At 49.5% G+C, this 17,652-nt stretch overlaps 1 long non-coding RNA gene across 7 annotated transcripts in view; it reads right to left on the reverse strand.

The window, feature by feature from the left end:
• Positions 1-16,739, reverse strand: part of LOC104650216 (uncharacterized) — a 57,399-nt gene extending 40,660 nt beyond the window's left edge. For 6 of the 7 annotated variants that reach the window (XR_012512970.1, XR_012512969.1, XR_012512971.1 and 3 more), the window contains exons 1-2: positions 16,536-16,739; positions 8,705-8,805 (exon numbers count right to left, since the gene is read on the reverse strand). This is a non-coding gene — a long non-coding RNA (uncharacterized LOC104650216). Of the gene's footprint in view, positions 1-8,704; positions 8,806-8,927; positions 13,192-16,535 lie in introns of those variants that run through there. The other variant, XR_012512973.1, reaches the window with a different exon arrangement.
• Between the last annotated feature and the right edge of the window lie 913 nt (positions 16,740-17,652).

Raw genomic sequence — 17,652 nt, forward strand, 5'->3', positions numbered from 1 at the left:
CCTCACAGAAGCTGAATGGAGAGGATGCCCCCACAGAAAGCAGGCCTGCGTTGCTGGTGGGATTCCAGAAGACCCCATTGGAAGCATACACGTGCCATGGGTGTTTCTGGCTGTGGGGTGGTGGCCCCTCCCCATACTCCATGTGGCTCCTGCCTTGAAAAACACATTGAGCCCCTACTCTCTAGTCCCCTGCTGCCCTCCCTGCCCTGGCAGCTCCAGGTCCTTGGAAACCACACCCCCTCTGGCCTCAGTTTCCTTCACTGTTACCTGGACAAAATAGAGTTTTAAGGTATGAAGGCCCAGCCAGCTCCCAGCTCCCAGCCCCCAGCCAACCTTCTGCCAGGCTACAGGTGTGTGCTAGAGGAGAGCTGTGTAGCCAGCCCTGGGACATCTGCAGGAGCCTGTGTCTAGGTGCTTCTTGGGGACGAGTCATCCAGCCTGGGACATGTCTGGAGGAAAGACTCCCAACCCAGGCATGGTCCAGGCCTGGAGGCTGCATCTCACTTTCCTCCAGGCCTTTGGTCCAGGAACTGACCCCTTCCGTGGACTTACGTGATGATTTTCCTGCTCAGTGTGTGCCGCCAGCTCTTCTGTGAGGACCTTCCAGTGATGAGGGCTGTCAGCTGCGCAGGGCATGGAGGAGGGGGGCGGGGTGCTACGACAATGGAGGCAGGTAGAGGGTACGGCATCTCAGCCCCAGAGACAGCAGGGAAAGGCCAGGGGAAGCCTGGGGCCCATCTCCTCCCTATGGACTGAAGTGAGGCCTGTGGGTGTCCTCTCGCCACCTAAGGGTGGGGTACACCGCTGGTTTCTCCACTCTGGTATCTTTTGATGAAGAGCCCCCACTGGAGTTCTGTTGATTCAGTGGGGCATCCCAGAGAAAATACCCAGCCACAAGTGATCCAAGCAGAGTTGGGGAGATGGGGACAGTCCCCAGCAGTCTGCCAGCCACCGCTCCTCCCGCACTCTGAGCATGAAAATTCTTCCAGTGCTGCCTGTCTTGTCAGGCCAGGTGAACACATGTTACCCTACAGGCTACTTCCAGTTAGGCGAGGGGGTCGCCCATCATATTAAATGATGTTTGTAGCCACAGAGGAACACGGTACCCGCCCACACCCTGCTGTGGGGTGGCACACTGGAATCAGGCTAGATGGGTACACAGCGGGACTTGGGTTCAGAGGAGAGCACCCATACCCAGGGATTGCGGACACGTGGCTGAGCTGCCTGGAGTGGGTGGACTTCACTCTGCTTTCATGCCTTAGATAAGCAGGGTGGTGACTCCACCGTAGGTGAAGGGGCTATCAGTGACAGGCTCAGCTGGTCCTTTGGAAAGAACACCAGTGAGTGCCAGATGCTGCTGGCTGATGGAAGACCCCACGTTGAACTTGGGCTTCAGCATCTCACGCAGGGGCTTGGGAGGTGACATGGTTCGGCAGTTACGATTGTTCACCTGAGAGGTTGCTGGACTTCTCGGCCACAGTTTGTTAAATTTGCAAATGCCCTTTGGGAACCATGTGGAGGAAAGGTCTATAAACGTAATGTTCAGCTTACGAGGGGAGTAATGGCTAATATTCCGTCCGCTTCGTACTGCACTGACCTCAGACTGCACTGGCTCTAGTCACCATCTTATCTGGGGAGGGCGTTCGTGAGACCTGCCAGGTCAGGGACCACTGCTGTGTGCAGGCTGCAGCCTCCGGAGCTGGAAGGTAGGGGAGCTGCAGGCGTTTACTGCTGGGCTCCCACACTGTGAAGTCCCCCATGTGCAGAAGGAAGCTCTGGAATGAGACAGAGGACTTACCCAGTTCTGGAGCACTAAGAAAGAGTTCTGGAAGGGCTAAGTCAGTCTCCAGAAATCCAGGAATTCATCAGGAAACAAGCTCTTTCTGTGGGCGCAGCAGCACCTCCTTCCTGCCGGGAGGTTTTTCTAAGCTGGTATTTTCAACCAGAGTTGGGGAGGCACTTCACAGGAGCCGAGACGGCTACAGGAGCCGAGACGGCTTCAGGAGCCCACCGGAGGTTCCCGGTCCCTCATGCAGGGCCACTGCTTTCTCCACCTGTCCACGTGGGGCCGGCCCAAGCCCTGCCTGACTCCTCCAGGTGGGAGCGTGGAGCTTCTGGGCCTGCTTCCCGGCTCCTCCCCAGGCCCACGCCGACGGGGTGCGGGTGCTCCCGTCCACATTTACAGGGTAGCCCACCATGCAAATCATCTAAGACAAAAATATGTGACGACTGCACCCAATCAATTTCCTCTTGCAAAGCGGGAGAAATGCTCACGTTGTGTGAGTGAATGCTTTTCCAACTAAGCAGAAAATTTAGTGAGTTGCTGACTGTCCTTGACTCCACAGCACGTCTATAAAATATGCACATCAGCAGAGATGTTTTCCCTAACAATGCTCTGGGAAATTACATTAAATTTCCAAACGATCCCCTGCTTTCCCGCGTTGCCCACAGAGACGGGCATCAACAGCACCGTTAAGCGGAGGTAAAGTCGCCGCCTGTTCCCGTCGCCTTTACGAGAGCCAGGGATCAAATATTTTTTCACAGTTTTATGTGGATAGTTTCATGAAAATTGATCAGGTCTAAAAAGTCACAGTCCAAATGAAGCTAAGGTTAAAGATAATTTATACATGATATTCCTAATTTTATTCCGAGCCCTTTTATTACCATGCAGGTCTTTATGACTTTAAAGAAAATGTCAGTGGCGGCAAATGACATTGTACTGAATAATCTAGTTATGGGGGGAAAGACATTTAAAACCATTCCACAGCAGCATTGCTGAGTTCTGCTGAACGGACGCTTCTCCCCGGCACCGCTGTCCAGAATTCCTAGGTTTTTAACATCCTTTGCATGACTGTTATGTGACATGCAGGATTTGCAGGTCCTGTTTATCCTCTCCCAGACCCGTTTTGTTTCACTCAGATTCTTCCTGTAGATTTAAGTATCTTTTAAGGCCCAGTTTTTCCTTCTATCAGCAAGAAAGGGAAGCTCAAAGGCACCCGAGTCCCGCGGCGTGGGAGATGGACAGATGGGCGTGGCCACGGCGCAGGCCCGGTGGCAGGGCCATCACCACAGGCCTTCTGCAGGCCGGGGAGGCTTGCTCTGCAGCTGGGCTGCTCCGGTGATTTGAAGGTCGGGGAGCACTGCCTGCAAGCGTCACTAGAGCCCTTGACTCTTCCAAACTTACAGAGGCTTCCAGACAGAGGCTGCCAGGCTGGCTGTGCCCTGCGGGACCCCAACTCGTCCAGTGGGGGAAACCTGTGGTTTCCCATCTGCTGGACAAGAGAGTCTCACCTTTTGCGAAACTGCGCTTGCAAGGAGGAGTGAGTAAAAAGCTTACTGAGAAAGGCTGGGATTGATGACATCTCCTAGTGCCCTGGTCTCTGCCTCAGCGCTGACCCCTTAATGCTGGGCGTCATGCCTAACAGCCCCATGGAGGCCCCAACTGTACAACAGAAATGCAGGCACCTGCCTTCCCAGAGGGTGGCTCTGGATGCCCAGGTTGAGACAGGTGGACTCAGGAGGTTGCCCTCACAGAGTCCAGCTCCTTCCTGGGCACCTGGGCAGCCCCTCAGCATCTTCTCCCTCCTGTGCCACAGCTCCCTGTGGTCCTCAGTGCTACCTGTGGCTATGTCAGAACGTGATGACCTTGAATCGAGTCACATGGACTGACACTGGCTCTTCCGTCAAATCATCTAGCAACCTTCCCAAAGACAAAAGCAACAACAGGTCATGTGCGTATACTGAGGGCTCTGCACCAGGTCCCGTTTCACCCTGGCAACTCCGTGAGGGAGGGGGTCTTGCTTTATCTCCATTTCACAGGTGGGAAAAAGAAAGTTCAGAGAAGCGGGGTGGGCTGTGTGACTCAGGGCCATGCTCCCACCCAGGTCTGTGCCCCTCCAGCCTCTGTACCTGAAAATTGAGGCTGATGACAGCCCTCTCAGGACCGCTGCAAGGAGCAACAGGGGTTCCACGCCTCAGCGGCCCAGGTCAATCTTCTCCCACAGCAGTGAGGATGCTCGGCCACCTACCGCCATCACCAGGGCCTCGGGTGAGGGGAGGTCCTCATAGATTTACTTATCAGGAGTGTATTTAATCCCTGCCTGGGGATGGGCTAGAGAATTTTTAATCTCCTTATCCAGAGTCACAGCAAGTTCTGTGTCAGCATCCCCTTCCCAAGAGCCCCCTGGCCCCATCTTCACAGCACAGGTCAGCAAACAGGTGCACGGGCCATATGCTCAGAAAAGCTGCAGCAAGCATGTGTACATGCATGAGTGTGAACACACACACACACATGCACAAACACACATACACGATGACTGGTCTAAAAGCTTCTATCAGAAAATACAAATCTTAATTTCAGCACACATGTGTGTTTGTAAGCAACTCGCTTTGTGTTTACACATGGTGGAGGGCCCCAGGACTAAGTTGGTGCTGCCAGTTCTGCAGGTCCAAATTGAACCTGTGGCTTCGATGTCCTCGCTGGCCAGAAGTCTTCTCCTTGGTCCACCTTGCTGGAGGCTCCTGTGCTGGCAGTGAGCAGAGCCCCGCTCTCCAGAGCAACCTGGCCTCACTGAGCAAAAGGGAGGCCGGGGACTTGTGAGGCTGCGTTCCTAGCACCTCCAGGGCAGCCCTCCAGCTCGAGGTGTTTATTTGGAAATTCACTTCCATTAAATGTCAGTGGGTCCCTCACTGGGTGGGGGCCCAGGGTCTGCTGATCTGCACACACAGCCTCTGAGTGGGAAATCATGGGTTTTCTTAGGAAAACCACATACTGGATGTTAATTTCCTTTTCCTTGACAAAGCAGAAGATCAATTAGAGGCAGAGTGTGATTCTACCATGGCTACTTTCCAGAATTTATTTTGTAAGCTTCCTCCCACCAGTCCCCATCTGGCTCCGTCCAAATGGGTTTTACTTCATCAGAAATAGGCTGTGAAGTTGCACATTAGATCATCGATCGCTGAGTCCTCAACAGCGTCCACGCACAGCTTACACTAGCAGAGACTCTGAAGTTAGTGCCAAACAGCAAGGAAAGGAAATTAACCAGTGCTTCGAAACCTGGCAGGAAATTTGAATTTAAATCTCTTTCTGGGGTGGGCGCCTTAGAGCAGCTTCTCAAACCCGCGCTGCCCCAGCTGGACAGGCCCTATGAAGGCCCCAGTCTGGCTGCACTGGGGCTGTGGGTAAGGGGCTCCCCCATTCAGGTCTGTCCCTTCTTCCTGCACGTGCCCACGGAGCAGCCCCTGGCTGAGTCTTGGACTCAAGCACTTGATATGGTTTGGGTATTTGTCCTCTCTAAATCTCACGTCGAAAGTGATCCCCAGGGTTGGAGGTGGGGCCTAGGGGGAGGTGTTTGGGTCATGGGGGCAGATCCCTTATCAATGTCTTGGCGCCCTCTCCTTGGGAATGAGTTAGTTCTTGCTCTATTAGTTCCTGCCAGAGCTGGTTGTTGAAAAGAGCTTGGCATCTCTCTCGCTCCCTCTCCCGCCACATGACACCTGCTCCCGCTTTGCCTTTTGCCATGAGAAGCTTCCTAAGGCTTTTTCAGAGGCTCACGCTGGTGCCATGCTTCCTGTATAGCCTGCTGAACCGTGAGCCCAAACAAACCTCTATTCTTCATAAATTGCCCAGGCTCAAGTATTCCTTTATAGCAACGCAAAGCAGACTAACAATGTGCTCCATACCCTTCTGCGAAACTGAGGAGTGATGAGAGGACTCCTTCTTCTACTCCTTCCCCCAGTGACCGGAAGGGCCCCCAAATCATCCTGGGAAGTGGGAAGCCATCTAGGGATCCCAGGGACACAGATTAGCAGTGTCCCCTCTCCACACAAAAAGTGAAGATGATGTGCTCAGCCCACAGGGAGACAGTGAATCCTCCCAGTCACTGTGCACAGGCCAGTGCTGTTGAGGGGGCAGGCACCAGGGCTAGGCTTCCCAGCCAGGGCTAAGGCTCTGTGCCCTCTGCCAGGGGTGTCAGCCAGCCCTAGGGCTCTTGGGTCCATGATTCATTCATGAAAAGAAGGTCCTCTCATAGCGGCTTCCTCTAATCCATGAGCATTTGAGCTATAGGAAGGCAATAAACATTTGCTGAGCAGCAAGTATTGGCCAAGAACTTCACATAATTTCACTTAAACCAATCATAGTTTTGTAAGGATTGGTTTCTTCCCATTTAACACATGAGAACACTGAGAATTGCAGAAGAAATGTTTTAGCAAAAAATCAAGGCTGCCGAGTGGCTGGAGCCAGAATTGAAGTCCTGGTCTCTGCGGCTCCGGAGACCCCATCCTTCCTGGCTTGTTGTGGCAAGGAACGGTAGACAAACCATGGAGATGTGGTCAGAGCTCTCACTCATTCCTCACCCAGCACGCAGCAGAGCCCTGCGCCTTCTACATTAACAAACCAGCACCCCTCCCCCAGGGTCTAGATCAACATGCCCAGTCCATAGAGCACGGGATGACTACTGATGATGGCTGATTTATTGACCGAATTGTCAACAATGACTGGAGCCTGCTTTGTTGGGTAGGACGTTGTGGTAGCGTCCTAAAGGCAGCCTCACAGGAGAACGCACTGTGTGTCGGAAGTGGAGAGAGGGGCAATGCTTCCCAGAGGTCTTTTCCTAAAGGAAGACACAAAACATTCTCTTCTGTATGAGGGAGATCTGGAATTATTTTATTCGGCTCTGCAGAGAGGTACAGGGTGTATGCAAGTGACTCTTCATGTCAGCAAAGAATGCTTTAATCAGCATCTGTTCCTTTTACCCAAAGCATCAAGAAGATGTTTGGGCATTCCTCATTCCATTGTCCAGAACAAAGCTCTAAATCCAAAAAATGTTAAGCACTGAGATGATAGAGAACTTCCTGAGGGAAGCTGAATGTGTCAGGGGTGCAGCCACGACACTAGGCAGGCCCCGGTCCGCCAACCATCAGCCCTGAGCTGGGCCGATCATCAGCAGCTGAAAGGTCCATGTGCACAGAATCATTGCTGGTATTCTCACATGAAAACCCACTCACAGAAGAGTCGACATTGTCTGCAAGCCACCTTTCACAGAATTTTGTAGAATAACAATGCCAAGAGGGCTCTTAACAACTCAGAGGGGCACTGAACCCAGAGAGAAGAATAGTGATCAGCCAGGGACCCTCCACCATAACCCAGGCCTGCAACATCCTAGCCGGATTACTCTGACCACCTGCCTGGCTGTGTGGCAGCTGTGGCTTAGGGCCTTGGCGGCCAGCTGCAATTCTAAGATCATTACATAGATGCCTAAATTTTGGCAACATGCTAAGATAGTAGTATACTTTTTTTTTTTTTTTTTTCAGATGAAGTCTTGCTCTGTCGCCGAACTGGAGAGCAGTGGTGCGACCTCGGCTCACTGTAACCTCTGCCTCCAGGGTTCAAGCAATTCCCCTGCCTCAGCCTCCTGAGTAGCTGGGACTACAGGCACATACCACCGCACCAGGCTAATTTTTTTTTGTATTTTAGTAGAGACGGGGTTTCATCATGTTGGCCAGGATGGTCTCCATCTCCTGACCTAGTGATCTGCCCACCTTGGCCTCCCAAAGTGCTGGGATTACAGGCATGAGCCACCACGCCTGGCCATTATTTTTTGTTTTGAAGAAATTCAGGCTCTAAGAAGCCAAGTTTCTTGTTCAAAGTCACCGTGATGAGCAAGTGGTGAGGCTGCCTAGCATCAAACCTACACCTCTAGCTCTGTGCCAAGGAGCAGTCAGTGGGCACTCTGACCATAGCCCGTCTAGCAGAGCTAGCCTCCATTCCTTCTGCTTCAAGCTCCTCTTCTGCACAACAGTGTGGTGAATAGACCACCAGCTTGTCTTCCTGCAGGATGCATTCTTTTGTGTATTTTAACACACCGAATCTATATATGATAGAGAATTTCCAAATATTTTATGTGTGCAAGTATACAACAGAAGAGGAAGGCGGTCAGTTGCCATCAATAAATGAAAGGTACTGGGAAGGCCTGCCTGGTGAAATAGGGTCTGTTTTTTCCACAGTGGAATTTCTTTGATTTTGTGTTCTGTTCTACATGGCCATTGTGAAAACTTCTGGGCACATGCTCAAGAATTAATTCACAACATTTATTAGAACAAAACCCAAGGTCAGATTGCCTTGGCTAACTCTTCCAGCTGCAGCGCTCCCATGACCTAGCCCCCACCATAACTAGGTTGTAAGCCCAGGCCAGGCACGCCCCACACTCCGGAGCATACATACACTTCCAAAATAAAGCCATTCCTGAGGACAGCCCACAATGTCCCAGCCATGGCAATCTTTGGGTTAGCTAGGGAAAGTCCTAGGGGTTAGCCCTCCTATTGCATCATCCTAGCAAAGTTACAGGAAAATGCCCTGAGATAACCCTAAGTTTTTAACTGCACAAGGTCCTAATCCATTCAGCAACTCTGTCTCTTGGAACTAGAGGAACTACCGAGCAAAGCGTTCCATTATGGAATGAATGTGGGAAGACAAGCTGAACAGAGTACAAGAGGTTTCTTTCCTGCCTCACTTTTCACCATCTTTGATTTGATAATATTCCTTTCTCCAAGAGGGAAGTATAGGAAACTAGCTTCCCAAGTTTGTATGACAACTGGACCCTTTTTCTCCAGAGGGGCTATGTGTTTTAGTCCATTTTATGTCGCCATAACACAACACCACTGACTGAGTAATTTACAATAAACAGGAATCGATTTGACTCACGGTTCTGAAGGCAGGGAAGTTCAGGAGCATGGTGCTGGCATTTTGTGTGGGTCCTCATGCTGCATCATCCCATGGTACAAGGTGGGGCAGGAAGAGAATGCCTGTAAGAGAGCGAGAGGTGGTCAAACTTGCTTCTTTAACAAGCCCACTCTCCTGATAACTAAACCCCTCCCTCAGTAATATTAATGCATTCATGAAAGCAGAGCCCTTATGTCTTAATTACCTCTCAATACTGCTGCACTGGTGATTGAGTTCCCAATGCGCAAACTTTGGGGAACACATTTAAGCTATAGCACCATGTGAAAAGGCCTGCAAAAGAAATTGAACCCACTTATGACATAAAGCTGCCCCAAAGTAGTCTCAAAGGGGAACAGTGAAGGACAAACATATCATATCTAAGCATTAAGTGACAACCAACCTGGAAACACCTATTAAACATCAGCTAGTTATAGTTTATAATTAAATGTAATATGTTTCTTTCTTTAAAAATTATAAAATTTGTAAAACAACAACATGCACTGTTATCCTCAATGAAATACGGGGATAGTTGGTTCTGTAAATCACATTAGTGGGACAACTGGGGAAAGCTGAATATCAATGGGATCTTAGATACTATTATACGAATGTTAAATTTCTTGAGTGAGATAATGGCTTATGAACGAAAGTGTCCTTGCTGTCAGGAGATGTAAGGTCAAGTCTTCGGTGGTGAAGTGACTTACTTACTTTAAATAGTTCAGAAAACACACATACAGAGCCACGTGGCAAAACAGAAGACAGAGGAAAAGGCTGTGTACTGTTCTATTCTTCAATGCTTCCTGTGGGTTTGACATTTTTCAAAATAAAAAGTTAGAGAAAGTTATACAACTGAGAATTAGAAAAAAAACTCTGAAGTGACCAATTGGTTCAAAGTGGAAGCTGTACTGTGTCAAGCGATCAACTTTAAGAATTGAGGTTCTCTCTCCTAACAGGCGTCTTCAAAATGGGCTACTCAAGCTGGGCACGGTGGCTCATGCCTATAATCCAGGCACTTTGGGAGGCCAAAGTGGGAGGATCACCTGAGGTCGGGAGTTTGAGACCAGCCTGGCCAACATGGTGAAACCCCGTCTCTACTAAAATTATGAAATTTACTTCAGCATGGTGTTCACACCTGTGATCCCAGCTACTCATGAGGCTGAGGCAGGAGGATCACTTAAACCCAGGAGGTGGAAGTTGCAGCAAGCAAGATAGTGCCACTGCAATCCAGCCTGATTGACAAGAGAGAAACTCCATCTCAAAAAAAAACAACAAAACAAAACAAAACAAAATGAGCCGCTCAGTAGATGGCCATGTGTCCTTTTCCCAGTAGCATCTGAAATGTGCTGGGATGGCCAGTTTCCCTCCTGGCTGACCTTATTCACATTTGAAATCATTCTAGGACAGCAGAACAAGATTCCCAGCAGCCCAGGTGACCCTCCTGAAGACACCAGCAGGTGCACAGTGGCCTAGCAGAGCCCTAGGAAGCCCCAGACTCTCAGAGGAACATCACCAAGGTTACAACCACAGATAGAACTTTACAACATGTGCTTATAACCTTTCCAACTTTAAATTTTGTTTTTAGATTTTAGAACCTCTTACCACACACACACCCCAAAGGTAACCATGTGAGAAGATGGGTATGTTAATCTGTCTGATTGAAGCAATCATTTTAGTATGTATATATCAAGACATGATATTGTACACCTTGAGAATCTGCAATAAAAATAAAAATTAAAAATAAAACAGGATGGCAACCGATTTCACCTATCTTGCTGACAGTGATTACAGTGATAATAAGCATCTACAAAGTAAGACTGAAAAACTAAAAGATAAAAAGCAAATTAGAAATTAGCAATGTCTGCAGTGGACAGGAAAAATGCAGACTGGGGACATCTCATGTAGTTGTGGACTCATTCCTTAAGAAATTTTGCAATGCGAAAGTCACCCTATTAATTCACCTGGATATAACCATACGCTCCTCACAAACTTACTTTAAAAAAACCTATGCTATCACTTATGTGTGCAATCTAAAAACAAAAAGCAGAAAAGTGAACCCACAAACAGGGTGTCGGCTAAAAGGGTGGTGACTGGGGTTGTGTATACAGGGAAATTGGGAAATGTTGGCCAGGCTCTGTGGCTCACACCTGTAATGCCAGCATGTTGGGAGGTCAAAGTGGGCAGACACAAGGTCAGGAGATCAAGACCGTCTTGGCTAACACGGTGAAACCCCCTCTGTCTAAAAATACAAAAAATAATAATAATAATGATTAGCCAGGCATGGTGGCTCACTCCTGTAGTCCCAGCCACTCAGGAGATTGAGGCACGAGAATTGCTTGAATCTGGGAGACAGAGGTTTCAGGAAGCTGAAATTATGCCACTGCAATCCAGCCTGGGCAACACAGTGAGACTCAGTCTCAAAAAAAAAAAAATAAAAATAAAGAAATAAAATAAAGAAATCGCGAAGTGTTGATGAAAGGGTAAAGTGTTTATTTATAAAATGAATAAGTTCAAGGAATCTCATGAACAACACGGGAAGGAATTATAGATAATAATACTCTATTGTTCACTTAAAATTTGCTAGGAGAGTACATCCTAAACATTCTCAACAACAAAGAGAAAAAACAGCACAGTAACTAGGTGAGGTGATGGCCATGTAACTTAACTTGATGGGTGTCATCATTGTGAGAGCATACACCTATATCAAATCATCATGTTGTACACTTGAAACGTACACAATTGTATTTGTCAAGGACACTGCAATAAAGCTGAAAAATCAAGAAACATGTAAAAAATAAAATAAATGTAAAAAATAAAATATCCTCAGGACATGTTCAACGTGGGGCTAAATAAAACAAAGCCCAATAAACTAACATACATACAGAAAGAATAAACAAGTCAGACGCTGAGACATTGTTTTTTGATCTTGAGGAGTTACCGAAGCTGGAGAGCCAGGTTAAAATAACCAAGGCAATCTGCTAAGTGGTTTCCTCCATGATTCCAAATTCATCCAGTGCTTCCCACTGGACTTGAACTCCCAGACGAGCTCATACAAAGAGTGATGGGAGTGTGCACTCCGAGTGGAGACCAGAGATCGTGGCTGAGTGCCAACCACCCTGGATTCCCACATGCCACTGAGCAAGCCTGAGAGCCCAGCGCTCCTCCTACGGGCAGCACAGCAGAGGTCCGTGCCTCAGAGTCTACCGCATGAGAGCTGGGACTGAGTCTAATTTGCCTGTAGCTCCCTCCTGATCCATGCTTGGAACCTAGCAGCCTGGTTACAAAGAAAGCCTTGAATCCCTGTCTGTGGCTTCCTGGTGACCCTAGAAGAATATTCTCTCTGTAGCTGCACAGTCTGGGCCTATCTCCTCTTCCATTTTCTCCTCCTGCCTCCTGCCTCTTTTTTCCCACTTTAGCTTTTATTCCCTGACCTTTTCCCTCATCTAATTTTGCAGTTGTCACCTTTACAACACTTTCCCATGTACATTACAGCCAAAACAGCTTCTAACTTCTCATGCATCTTGCAATGGCTGAAACCCTTAGTAACAACAGCAAAAATCTCGCCAAACTGTGGCAATGGGCAGCGCAGCCCTGTGGGGGTCCTGAAGTGGTCCAAAAAGAGTAGTGCCTTCTGTCCAGAGGCGGGGGAGGAAAAGCTGTGGCATTTCCTTCAATGCCTCCAGTCTCATTTCTTGTTCAGTTGGATCAGCCTGGATCAGCAAACGTGAATGAAGCCTAGTTATCTGCATGTTGCTCAGTCACACCTCATTTTACTCAGGGAAAACTGTACAATGTTTGTGTTTAGGGGACTTAGAGCTTTTTCCGTCATGTGGCCCAACTGAAAAAGAAAATGATTCTTCTGATCTTCAAGCTGTTTTACATTCTGGTAACAGAATAAATGCAAACAAAACCACCATGCATAGGATTTGATCATAAAAATCTGAAAGGAGACCTAATAGTTCTTGAGTGTGTGAGCCCTCCCGAAATTCGTGGAAGAAACTTTTGTTTGAACATTTGCATATTCAAATGCTCTTCATTTTCTTAAACTTCTCCTTTAAGAGGGAATCAGTCCGCTCTCTCCATATTCCTTAGACCTTTCCTTCAGTAATTTCATCCAATATTTTCTTTTACGCTTATCCTCGAGGCTTCATCTGGAAAGACTGATTGACTAATGAGTGAAGCAGCTTAGGGTAAAACATCTCTATTAAATTCTCTTGGCTTTTTTAAGATTAAAAAAAAAAAGAGAAGAAGAAACTTTTTCTTTCTCTAAATGCAAATCTTCCCTGTAACACTGTGCCTAATCTACTACAACTAATTAATCTGCTGGAGCTGATGAAATGTTACCTCTGCATTTTTTGTTTCTTGTATACAATTATTGTAACAGTGGTGAATAAATCAATATTCCCAATCCAACTGTAAAAAACAATCAAGAAAAGCAGTGCTTCTCAGGGAAAAAAACACCAAATAATATTTATTAACTCTGTCTCAATTCACAACAGAACCAAATACCATCCAGGCATTTTCTGCAAGTGTAATAAGCAAACTCAGATACATGATGAAGGTGGCACATGCCAATAATTTCACCATTTTACACTGCAGAGTAATTGAAGGATTTAATGAGAAACAAACCAATAAAAATAAATAGACCATGTTAGAGGAGGAGAAACTGATCTGAAATGGAAGTTGCTCCATTGTGAGTTCAGGGTTTTTTGCATGGTTTGTCCAAGGGAAAAAACAGGACAGCCAGCGCTTATCCACTTTCTCAAAGAAGGAAAACACACCCAAGATTTTGTTTCTGCAGATAAAAACCCTGGCCGTGGGACTATTTGTTGTTAATCGGGGATGTGGCCCCTCCAACTGCAGGCATGCTCCTCTCCTGAGATGCCCAGCTGGGACGTGGTTACCCTCTGCTCCCAGCCAGGGACCTGCTGATTCCACCAGTGGATTCCAGACCAAGGCAAGCCTGACCCAGAGCTGCTGATCCCACTTGAACACGTTTTAGGAAGCACAGTCCAGGAGGCAGCCCCCAGTCCACTCTTGGCTGCAGGGGAATGAAGAGCCTGCCTTTCCCCGGCATCAGACAGAGACAAAAAACCTGGAACATGGAAGTTCCCCTCAAAGAGTAAGTCGACGTCCCATAAATGCTGTGAGCAAACACAGACAGAGTCTTCATCTGTGCCTATCTCTAAACTGAGAGATTCAAAGATGAACAAGTCACAGTCCCTGACCAAAGAGCTCACATGTAAGGTCAACGGTAGAAGAATATATCCAAAGAGTATCTATGGGGTCAAGAATATCTATGCAGTCCTCTAACTGTGAGGCAGAAAGGCTTAGAAATGCTTTTGGGAGGAGAGGACACCAGGGCAGAGCAGAGGACATGCCAGGCAAGCAGGCTTAGCTGGGGAGGGGGTACGGGAGGGCACGGTGAGTGGGCATTGCTGGCAAGGCACTCCAAGTGTGCAAAGACACAGAAGTGTGAGCTGCCGTCTGCAGGACAGAGGAACAATAAAATGAGAGGACAGCAGCCAGGACGGAGAGCATCTCAGAGGAGCCTTGAGGCCATAGAGGGAAGAGATGCCGGGAAGGTAAACCTCCATTTGCACACAGGCATGGGAGGGCAGAGTGCTGTGGCTACAGGGCTGGTCTGTTCCTGTCTTTGCACACATGTGTGGGGGTGGGGCACCCTGCTCCAGCCACTCTGGGTCCAGTGAAGCTCGCTCCATGGTGGTGCCCAACCCCAGGCCAGAGCTGATTGTTGGCCACTCTGCCCAGGGTAGCAGAGTCAGGGTCACTCATTAACCTGTCCAGGGACATGCTTTGGTCATCTATCTGTACCATTATATTTGGAGAAAATGCAAACCTTGATCTTTTCTAGAAACTCAGATTAAGAGACTGTGGCTTAACAGTGGCTTCTCGAAGAGATCCTATTTTTAGCTCCTCTGTTGGATGCCCTCCCCCACATGCACAATTGAAAACACTCGATTGTAATAAGTAATTGCTGGGTGGCAGCTCAGGGGGCAAGGGAGACGGGGGGGGGGTCAACACAGGCAAGCCGGGGGGTCCTTCCCAGATGTGTAAGGGCTGGGCAGGGGGCAGGCCGTCGACCCTTTGATCACATCTTTGAAGAGCTCTTGAAGAGTATTGACGGCCCGAAGCATTTTATTTCCAAACCAAGTTCAAGTGTGCGGGTGTTGTGCTGGGATGTAATAAGCAGGGAAACCCCCGACATCTGTGCAGCGTGGCGTGGCGGAGAGGGTGCCGTGCCCCCACCAGGAAGCTCTGGGAGCTGGGTGGAGGAGCTGGCCCCTGGGAGACATCTCTGACCCCCTGTGCCAACCCAGGTCTCTCTTTCTTATCTTTCAGCGGATGCAAAGAGGGAGTCCACTTGTATTGAACCTGCACAAATCCAACCAGGAAAAGACCGCAGAAGACCAGCCCTCTCTCTCTCCATTCCCTCACCAGGAGCCACACCTCTGGTCCTGGGACCCAGTAGGGCATTTACAGGGGAAGGAGATGAATTGAAGCATTTCTATAAAGCTCCTTCAGAAGCAGGAGGAGGTGGAGGAGAAAGGAAAGAAGGAGGTAGGAGGGAAGAAAGGAGGGAAGGGAGGAAAGAAGGAACGAGGGAGGGAGAGAGGAAGGAGAGAGGGGCGGGAAGGAAAGAAAAAGGAAAGGAAGAAACAGAGGAAGGAAGGAAGGGACGGAGGGAGGGAGGGAAGGAGGAGGGAGGAGGGAGGGAAAGAGAAAGAAATTAAAAGAAAAAGAGAGAGAGAAAGAGAAAGAGAGAGTGAGAAAGAGAGGAAGAGAAGCAAGCCAGCTGTGGCCGTAGGGCCCTCCAGGAGAGGTGGCTTTGGGGACACAGAGGCTGGGCTCGGCCAGCCTCCCCAGTGAGACCAGGTCTCTCCTTGGGCTGCAGAGAACAGCTTTGAACACCCCCACCCCGACCAAGAGACAGGAGTGGGTGATCCAGTGGGCCCAGAAGGGCAGCCCAACAACGTTGGGTTTCAGGATCCGGGTGAACACCCACACCTTCACAATCCCAGAGGGACGCTAACAAAACCTACTCAAGGAAACTCTAATAGGTCTTTTAATTTTAGAGCCATAAAGACTATTAGAAAGCAATAGTTCCAATTTCTTCATCTGTAAAAAAAAGAAAACAAAAACCATGCTTCCGAGGCCCTGATGTGGGAAGTGACTTCCTGAGATCACACAGCTGAGAAATAACAAGCGCCCTCCCACCCACATCTTTCCACTCCAATCATCCTCTGCACTCTCCTCCCGAGCTCTCTCAGAGGACAGAATCTTTTCTGCCGCAGGCAAGTCCTCAGCCAAGTGTGCTGAGTGGAAGGTAGCCACATGGCCTGGTGACAAGACCCAAGCTTGCCTCAGCTTCTCACCCTCCTCCTGGCAGATCTGATATACACCCCCTTGGGCCTCAGTGTTCCCATCTGGAAAGTGGGAAGGCTGGTAAGAAAGACTGAGACCCACAGACAGGTGAAGGGCTGTAGGGTGCTGAGAGCACTCCTGCAGCCTGGGAGTGACCGAGAGGGCAGGACGCCAGCCTGCTGCCAGCCACCCTGGAGGCCAGAGGAGCCCCTATCCAGCACCTCTGGGTTCCTCTGTGGATGCCAGAGCCTTCCAGAAAGGCAAGCCATGCACAGCAGGGTCAGTTTCTCTATTTGTCCCTGGGAGGGTGGTCCCTCCCCAGAGCAAAGCACGTTTATAGTAGGCCTCCTGCAGGACACAGGCTGGAGGCCCAGGGCCCAGGCAGACAGTGTGGGGAGCAGCAGAGAGCTTCCTCTCTGGACACACTACTTACGGGTTCAAGCTACTCTCAGCCAGCCAGCCAGGGGACCCAGCCCGGGCACCCTGCCCAGGGATCCCCACCTCTTCCAATTCAAGGCATGCACAGCATGGAACTGGAAGCTCTGGCGTGTCCCACGATGATGGTGCATGGCGTGTTTCTACCAACATCCCTGAGAGGCCAGGGCTGACGTGGTGCTCTGGCTCAGAGAGAAGCTGTTTACAGAACTAATATCCTGGGAGAGCTCAATTGAAGTCCAAGAATGGGTGCCTACAAAGCCCATGACCCCGCCTTCTTTTAAAGCGCAGAGCCACCAAGTTGGCACAAGCCCTCTCGGAAAGCACATTAGATATCACCCATGCTTGCGAAGACAGCAGGCACACGTAGCTCAGGGGTCACATCAGGGTGAGGAATGAGTGTCCCAAGCATTCCAGCAGCCATCAGACAGCCCAAGCTGGGAGCAATTGGAGGGGCTTCACGGGGGAGCCACTGTTTCTGGCACCCCCACCTGGGTGCTCTTTCAGCCACATGCCCCATCCCCATCGTCCTGTGTCTGTTGCAAGTGAGTGGAGGAGGCTGGGATTCCATGGATGGCTGACCAAATAGGTCTCTTTCACCAGACTCAGCTCCCAGGATAGCTCCTGGGCCAGAGCTCAATGTCTGACTCAAATCTCAACAGCTCACCCCTCCATGCTAGACTGGGTCAGGGCAAGACCAGAAGCTTCCTGACCTTGGCCTCTGCAGTGAGTGATGGAGAGGCCGTGCGCAAGCCCCAGCCTTAGGAGGATAAGCCTGCAGAGCGGAAGGTCATCTGTCTGCTCCTCTCAGGTTCCACACTGGAATCTGGCAGCAGCTCAGGGCCCGCCATGAGGTCACTATTTTCCCAAGCTGTTGGGTAGGTCAGAGGCTCCAGGTGGTAAGGGGTTGGCATTTTCCCTGTTGGGCAGGTCAGGCCAGGCTTCTTCTCCAGCCCTGCTGTTCTCCTGGAACCTGGCATATCATCGTCTCTGAGCTGCTTTTCTTTGTGTTGTTGCAATTCCACGTGTCGGGTATAGGCCAAGGACATGACTATGGGAAAGCTGGCGTGTTCTCCAGGCTTGTTAGCACAACGCAAGCACAGAGCGGGGCTAAC

The sequence above is a fragment of the Saimiri boliviensis genome, chromosome 12, assembly GCF_048565385.1.
Source record: "Saimiri boliviensis isolate mSaiBol1 chromosome 12, mSaiBol1.pri, whole genome shotgun sequence".
In the NCBI taxonomy this organism is placed as follows: domain Eukaryota; kingdom Metazoa; phylum Chordata; class Mammalia; order Primates; family Cebidae; genus Saimiri; species Saimiri boliviensis.